An 8,818-nucleotide genomic window follows, 5' to 3' on the forward strand; every position below is an offset into this window, starting at 1 on the left:
GTAATTGCAAATTTTAACTCTGAAAATTAACATTGTAGTACAAGTAGTTTTAGACATAGCCAGTAGAGAGGTCATTCTTATTTTTTGAACTTCTGTTGTATTCCTACATTAACTTTTCTTACACTAACTATGCCATTTAGAAAGCAAAAGAATCACAGAATCACAAGGTCAGAAGAGACCTTTGAAGATCATCAAGTCCAACCATTCCCATCCTATGCTTAACCATATCCCTAAGTACCTCATCAACCCTTTTTCTGAACACATCCAGGAAAGGTGACTCAACCACCTCCCTGGGCAGTCTGTTCCAGGCCCTGACAACTCTTTCAGCAAAAATGTTTTTTCGAATATCCAATCTAAACCTGCCCTGGCACAGCTTCATGACATTTCCCCTTGTTCTATCTCCTGTCACCTGGCTGAAGAGACCATCGCCCACCGCTCTACAACCTGCCTTCATGTAGTTGTAGGTGGTGATAAGGTCTCCCCTCAGCCTCCTCTTCTCCAGGCTAAACATCCCCAGCTCCCTCAACCATTCCTCATAGGATTTCCCCTCCAGCACCTTCACCAGCCTCGTTGCCCTTCTCTGCACTCGCTTGAGGACCTCAATGTCCTTCTTATGGTGAGGAGCCCAGAACTGCACACAGTACTCAAGGTGTGGCCTCACCAGTGCCAAGTACAGGGGCACAATTACCTCCCTACACCTACTGGCCACACTGGTTTTGATACAAGCCAAGATGCCATTGGCCTTCTTGGCTGCCCGGGCACACTGCTGGCTCATATTCAGCCTGCAGTCGACCAACACCCCCAGGTCCTTCTCTGCCTGACAGCTCTCCAGCCAGTCTCCCCCAAGCCTGTAGCGCTGCATGGGGTTGTTATGTCCCATGTGCAGCACTCTACACTTGGCCTTGTTAAACTTCATCCCGTTTGTCCAGTCTGTTCAGCTCGTTGTGAAGAGCCTTCCTACCCTCAGGCAGATCAACACTTCCTCCTAGTTTAGTGTCATCTGCAAACTTACTGAGGGAGCATTCAATCCCTTCATCAAGGTCATTGATAAAGATGTTGAACAAGACTGGACCCAGGACTGAGCCCTGGGCGACGCCACTTGTGACCAACCCCCAGCTGGATTTTGTTCTATTCACCACCACCCTTTGGGCCCATCCAGCCAGCCAGCTTTTAATCCAATTGAGGGTCCACCTGTCAAGGCCCGTGGCAGCCAGTTTCTCAATCACAATGCTGTGAGAAACCGTGTCAAGGGCTTTACTGAAGTCCAGGTAGACCACATCCACAGCCTTCCCCTTGTCCATTAAGCGGGTCACCTTGTCATAGAAGGTGATCAGGTTAGTTTGACAGGATCTACCTTTTGTAAACCCATGTTGACTGGGCCTGATCCCCTGGCCATCACACATGTGCTGCATGATAGCTCCCAAGATGACCCTCTCCATGATCTTCCCCGGGACTGAGGTCAGACTGACAGGCCTGTAGTTCCCCGGATCCTCCTTCCGGCTGTTCTTATATATGGGGGTAACATCTGCCAGCCTCCAGTCGAGTGGAACTTCCCCAGTCTGCCAGGATTGCTGATAGATGATGGAAAGGGGTTTGGCAAGCACATCTGTCAGTTCTCTCAGCACCCTCGGGTGAATCCCAACTGGCTCCATTGACTTGTGGGTATCTAACTGGCCAAGTAGGTCGCTAATCATTTCCTCCTTAACCATGGGAATTTTGCTATTCCTCCCCTCTCTGCCAGCCAGTTCCTGAGGATGAGTACTCAGGGAATATCCAACTGTATTATTAAAGACTGAGATAAAGAAGGAATTAAGGACCTCAGCCTTGTCCTTATCCCTTGTCACTAACGTTCCCTCAGCATCCAATAAGGGCTGGAGATTCTCCTTGACTCTCTTACTGTTAATGTACCTATAGAAGGATTTTTTATTATCTTTTACAGAACTGGCCAGTCTGAGTTCCAGTTCAGCTTTAGTCCTTCTGACTTTCTCCCTACATGATCTCACGAAATTCCTATAGTCGGCCCAAGACACCTCCCCCTTCTTCCAAAGGTCATATTTTTCCCTCTTTTCCTGAAGATCTTCATGGATCAACATATTAAATGCTTGAAAGTAGTCATTGCAACATAGTCTGGAAAAAGGTAGCTAATACTTGCTTGTAAATTGAATAGTGTCACCATCATATCACATTTATCAAGCAATTTGAATAGAAAATGCATATAATTAATACTGATTATTTTCACAGAGTTCATAGAATAGTAGCAGTATAATGTGCAATGAATATCAAAACCCTGTCTCCATGGGAACACCAGCTCTAATAAACTACCTGAAATTAATAATGCAACAGTTCAGGTAAGGTATTCCTGTAAATTACAGCTGTTGAACTCCCAGGCAAGAGAGACACAACTTAAGGAACTGTCTGAAGACACAGTCCCCTGAAAGTTGGACTAAGTAAATACTTAATAATTTCACTTATACAGTAACCACAATTATGCCTTCAGTTACTGTTTCATGTCTGTATATTGGAGAAAAAAACAAACAAAAGTAGTTTTTATATAAATTGTAAGACCGGGGAGGTTAACACTGGCCTGGCTAGAACCAGGACAATCACTCTTCAGATACCAAAGACAGGATTCATTTGCCATGACAGATGCTGCCTCAGGAGGACACAAAGCTGTAGTTGAGGTACTGTGTCCACCTGTCTCATATCAATGACCAAGATGCTCCAGAAACTCTTACATGGTGCAGTATGCAATACTTGGGTAGCTAAATCATGCCTGTAACAGTTCAGGAGACAGCTGTTGCTCTTTGAACTTCTGATTCAGAACAACTTCATGATCCAGAATGTTTTCCTGGAAAACTATCTGAGTTGCTTTGAGATAAAGAAATTGGCATAAAATTAAGTGATTTTATATATCCTTAGTGTAATTTTAATAAAAAGAGCTGCATAGTTGAACTGCAGAAGCGGAACAACCTTAGAGATAAGGAAGTAATGAGCTAACATAACTTGGTAGAATAGCATGTTTCTGATAACTCCATTGTAATTTAGTAACCAATCGGAGAAAGGGTAATATGTTGTAATTGTTTACGTGCATCCTGCTTGAGGTTGAAACTAGTTTTAACAAGATGATGCTTGTAAGACCATGAAGAAAAACACAAAGAGCATGCCCTGAAAGAAGAGGTAAAAAGTTAAGTGAGAGGAAGACATCCAGCCTTCATCCCTGAAGATCACCAGAAGACCACCTGAATGTCACTGTGCATGTTCTGTTTGGGAGGACTTAATGTAAAGGACTTACTGGAAATAATTTGTATAACCAAACCTTTTCTAAAGAAATGTAATGAATATGTAAAACTACTTTGTATAAAATTAGGAAGTTTTGCCTTGAACGGTGCACACATTAGGAGGAGCGATCCCCTGTGTGCCCAGCAATGCAATAAAGAATACCTGCTTCATAACCAACCTGGTTATTGAGTTTTGATTTCTTCAAGCACGGCTTCAGTTTGGAGAATGGCTCTGTAAGAAAGAGGATAGCTTAGGCTTGGGAATGTTCTGGTAGGTACACAATAAAGAGTATGCGTTACAGACTGCTTGAAGTTATTTCACAAATTTAGGGCAATGCTGTGACCTGTGGACCAGCTGCATCTGCCACATGTGTCAGTACTGTGGTAACGTCTGGCTCAGAGGTCCACAAACAGGTTTCTGTAATGTCTAGTGCACCAGGACACTCGGGTGGGGGAGTGGTGGTGGGGGTGGGGGGTGTTCAAGCGGCTCAGCCTTGGGTTGCCTTGAGACCCCATCTCTGCAGTTGTGTAAATAGCTCAAACTTGAGTTGTTTAGTCTCTGCTGTAGTTCAGTCTCTGCTTACAGAGACTAAACAACTTATAGAGACTAAACAACTCTGCTTACAGAGACTAAACAGGGCAGCGCTGCATAATGCAAAACCTGAAACCTGGGTTGAGCCTCGAATGCCTTCAACAAACAGTAAACCCTGAGTAGCAATCACACCGCTATTCAGCTGCCTACCAGTAATATAAAGGCAAGCCAGGGGGCCTCCATTTGGCTTCAATGGGCCCAGACAATACAAAGATATGCAAAAAGATAGGGCATAAGATAAGGGGGAACACTGCTAATGACAAACATAGAAGGTGCTACTGTCCAGTCCTGGAACAGTCCTGCCTACTGTCACGTGGGCAAAGACGTAAAAGCAAATAAAACCCCTCAGATTCCGTCTTTAAAGCGGGAGCGGCTTCTCCAAATCTGGGAGGAGACTCTTCCCCCTTGGCCAGTATTCTGGCTCGGCTAACGAGAACCCTTACCTGCAGAGGGGTAAGTGAAAATTTGATATGCTTTAAGATTGTAGTCTGGGGTGACTGTACTTAGTGCGCTTGTGAGTTGTAGTAGCGAGTTCCACGAACCTGCAGTGGTTGTAATGCGGAACCTTGTGACTTGCCCGCGGGCGGTGATACCGCGTGGCGTGACTCTGCTGTGTGGGCAGCAGTGCATTGTGTTGAGTCTCTTGCGGTTGTGATAAGCGTAGTCGTGCTTGTGAACTGTAGTAGTGCATTTCTCCATTTTATCCATGAAACCTGCAGCAGTAACGTATTGAATCTACACGTGGGTTTTAAATATGTATATATATATATATTTGCCGCTAACCCCCCGCTGTCCGTTGTCTTCCTGTAACAACAGTGGCATCAGGGATTGGCAGTCCTTGCTGAGATAGTTGTCGCAGTTTTGCGTAGCTGGGTGCTAGAAGCTAAAAGCAGCCATAAGGTCTCTGGAGGCCCTCGATTCAAGGCCAGAGTCCGTGCTGACCAGGGTCGAGCCCATCGGCGATGGTCACAGCACCTCTGGGAATCACATTTAGGAGAGAAAAAAAAACTTAAAGCAGGTGCATTTTGCCACCAGACAATGGAGTGAGGAGATGTAAGAAGCTGCACAGACACCAAGGCCAGGGAAGAAGCGAGGGGGGGGAGGGGAAGAATGAGGCGCCAGAGAGACATTCCCCTGCATCCCATGGATAAGACCATGGTGAAGCAGGCTGTCTCCCTGCAGCCCATGGATAATGAGGGGGAGCAGAGATCATCCAGAGCCTGCGGAGAGATCGATCCATGCCGCAGCAGGTTTGCCGGGGAACTTGTGACTCCCTGGGTACCAGGCCGGAGGAGTCTGGGCCCGAAAGTCAGCCCCCCATGGAAGGGAGCTGCGCTGAGGCAAGGGGTGAGGAGATGACTCCCCGATAGAGAGGATTCACGCTGGAGAAGTTCGTGGAGGACTGTCTTCCGTGGGTGGGACCCCACGATGCAGCAGGGGAAGGGTGTGTTAAGATCTGGAGAAAGAAAGTAGCTTGTGAGGAACTGACTGGAACCCCACTCCCCATTCCCTGCCCCTCCCCGCGCCATGTTGCGGGCGAAGAAGGGAGTAAAATCGGGAATGAAGTTTAAGTCTGCTAAGAAGGGAAGGGATGGGGGGGAAAGTGCTTTAAGATCTGACCGCACTTCTCATTACCCGACTCTGGTTTCACTGGGTGTGTAGTGGTAACGTAATAAATTAGTTTGCTTTATTCTGTGCTGAGTCTGTTTTGCCCGTGACAGTAATTGCAGGGTGATCCCTCTCTGTCCTTATCCTGAATCCTAAGCCTCCCAATATATATTTTTCTCCCCTTTTCGGCTGAAAAGGGGGGTGGTAGAGCTAGAGCGCCTTTGGTGGGCATTTGGCTTCTAGCCGGGGCTAAAACACCTCAATAGTCCATCCTGAAAACAAAATCTACTACAATGTGCACGGGTATTTTATATATTTTCAATATAAAATATATAAAATACAATATAAGCAGTACTATTTGTCCATCATTACAACATCCCAAATCCAAACACGTCAGACATATAATCTTGTGTTTTGAGAGAAATAAATTTCATAAACTGTCGAACCACACCCTTCCCCTGCTATTGTATTTGTTTAAATATGGGGGCAGCTACCAAAGTAAATTTTTTAGGGAGGCTATTATATTTTAATAGTTTATTTGTTGGTTTGTTTGGGGTTTTTTTTTTTAGATCATTCGTACAATATTTTCCCTCTCCCTCTTCTATACACTCTATCTATTTTGTTCTTTTTCTAGTCATGGTGACATACACTGCATCATCTGCTAGTATGAAAATTGGAACAAATAGCCTTTGATAGCAGAGCCATAGCATAAGTGAAAGTTTTTTGTAATCTTTTAGACTATTCTTCACATTTTACATTTCTGTCATGACAGCTTCATTTAAACCTTATGCAATCTTAGGGGAAAATGGAAATAGGTTATCTTTATTTTTTAAATTATGTGACAGGACTAAAATCGAGGAAATTCATTCCCTGACTGCAAAATTATATTTTGAAGAAAACTTTTTTTTATTACAGCAATATCAGCTATATATAAAAAGTTTGAGATGCCATTTCAATTAGATAAATGAAAAATTAGATAGAAGACATTCCCTAGCTGTCGGTATTTACTTTAAGTTCAAGCTATCTGTGCAACTTGTCTCTACATTCAACTTTCTGTTATAAAACTGTACAGGATGGTTACAATTTTTTTTTTAATCCCATGAATGAAAAAAGATACAGTATTATACCACTGGGAATGATAGAAAATATAAGAAGATAAATTAATCCTCACACACTCCCCATATTAATGAATTTCACGGTGTATGTTGGAATATATAACCTGCCATGCTTGGGGTCATATACAAAGAGCATAATTTCCTACTAGCGTGTTTCCAAGGGGAAAAAAATGGTGTAGGTTGGTTTCATCTAATTTAAGTTTCATAGTGCTCTTGGAAATTAGTGTAAATTCAACGTGGAATATTGCTGACAAATTAAAAATTGGAATTTAAATAAGTTTGAGGCTATTCAGTATGAGATACTGCATCTGTGGTATTTCATTAGTAAGTGGAAATGTGGTAAGGGAGGACAGTGAATGTCTTCTGCATTATGAATCAAATGTCTGCCTACGTGGTAGAATTTCAGCTTGATTAATAGATAAGGCTTGTTTTAATTTGTTTACATGCAGTAGCATTTATGGGTAAATACATTTATAGAAAAGCAGCAAGCTCATCAAAACCCAGCATGGTTTATATTATACTAACTGGAAATACTATTCCCCCCACCTTAAAGAGAAATTATTCCTCCCAACCCCATACTTGCCTGGACAGTATGTTTTGTGACAGCTTATATTGTGAAATGAGTGAGAAGGAGGAAATAAAATTACATTTTAAAATGAAAAATCCTACCCTAAGATAATAAGAAATGCTGATTAGATGCTATTATAGGAAAGAAAAAGTATTTTTTTTTTCAACTACTAGTAATTCATTCAGTCCTCCCTCCAGACCTATAATGTCCAAAGCTGTCAATGAAATTCTATTTTAAAACTGTGTGTCTCCAATGAAGGCAATTGCTTTATTCCAGATTTCCTCTGTTGCAAGAAGAAAGGACATATAACAGACTTATCAGGCAAGACTCTATTTTGGCCCTGAAATAATACAGTGTCAAAGCATAAACATGTAATTGTAAAATAAAACAACTGTATTCCAAATCAGGTATTTTGCTCTTCTCTACCTTGTAAACATGGGACAAGAAGGTGTGCTATCAGCAGGTGTAAGACTCTGGTTTGTATTATCTGAACAAGGTATGAGCAAAATGTTTCAAACATGATAATATGTAGATTCTGTTTGCAAACTGTAATGGGATTTGTTGCAGCCCTCTTGGAGATGCTTGAATAGAAACTCATTAGGTTGTTCTGTTGAGTTGCATAGTTCTGGGATAGAAAAGAATAATCTGCTGAATTCAAGCAGGCTTTCTAGGTCTGCATGCAGATCAGAGGTCAGCCTCTTATAATTGTATGGAAGTGGTTCCGGTGGGCATGTTTAGACTGTTAAATGAAAAGCAACCAGGAATTGAGCTTCAGGAGTTGATATACTCTTTGGCTCCAATTTGGATGGCATTAACCACTGCTTTTCTATCCAAATTTTGCCCAGAAGCAGGTAGTCCTAAGCAGCGTGGATGCAAGTTCAAAGATGAGAAGTAATGACAAGCTATAGTGGATCTGTATACTCAGGTTTATTTAAAAAAAAAAAAAAAAAAAAGAAGAGGGTAGAGCTTTCACTTACCTGATTCTCACACAATTTCTCAGTTGCTTACCCAGTCATAGTCAACAGCCTTCCTGGTTGCAGGTGGCAGGCTAGTACTTGAGAGCTCAGAAGTTCAATTGCCAATATTCACCCACAACTGTCTATCATTGCTGATGATTTAAGCTGTTTCTCATCTACTGATGTGAGCCAGCCTGTGATTGTCCCATTTTAACAAGAGATACGGCCTTGTCTGTATTGACTCCCAGTTTTTCTAGTACTAAAAACTTCCAGGTGCTCTGTTCTTACAGACCACCTGTTCTGTTAGGTGAATCATTGACATCATTGCCCTTGGACAAGTTTAAAAAAAAAAAAAAGCATAGTCAGACACAAGCAGTCAGACTTCTGTATTTCTTCCTGCTTTGGTTTCCTCATCTTTTTAAAAGCTCTTTGGAATTCAGTCAATTTAATATCCAGCATTCTCATCGAGCCTTCTTACAAAAACCTGTGTGAGGCCCCTGAATAGGGTTATTACTCCATCAGTCCGGTTGGGGGGGACAGATAACCACTTGGGACCTCCCTTCCCCACCAACTCCTTTCCAGAACAGTCTGCAGCTCAGCACTGAGTCTGCCCAAGAGATGCTCTGCCTCCCCAGAAGGGTGGGGCCAGGGAGGGTAAAAGATGCAGATTTGGGACACCTGCACCCAAGGACTACAGCTTT

General features: G+C 42.9%; 1 pseudogene across 1 annotated transcript in view; it reads right to left on the minus strand.

Annotated features, from left to right (window-relative positions):
- LOC311195306 overlaps positions 1–4,569 on the minus strand; it is a 28,274-nt pseudogene extending 23,705 nt beyond the window's left edge. The window contains exons 1-2 of the transcript in view: positions 4,314–4,569; positions 3,442–3,510 (exon numbers count right to left, since the gene is read on the minus strand). The product of the transcript in view is annotated as an uncharacterized misc_RNA (transcript). The remainder of the gene's footprint in view (positions 1–3,441; positions 3,511–4,313) is intronic.
- Between the last annotated feature and the right edge of the window lie 4,249 nt (positions 4,570–8,818).

Source organism: Gallinula chloropus, assembly GCF_964237585.1.
Source record: "Gallinula chloropus genome assembly, chromosome: 10".
In the NCBI taxonomy this organism is placed as follows: domain Eukaryota; kingdom Metazoa; phylum Chordata; class Aves; order Gruiformes; family Rallidae; genus Gallinula; species Gallinula chloropus.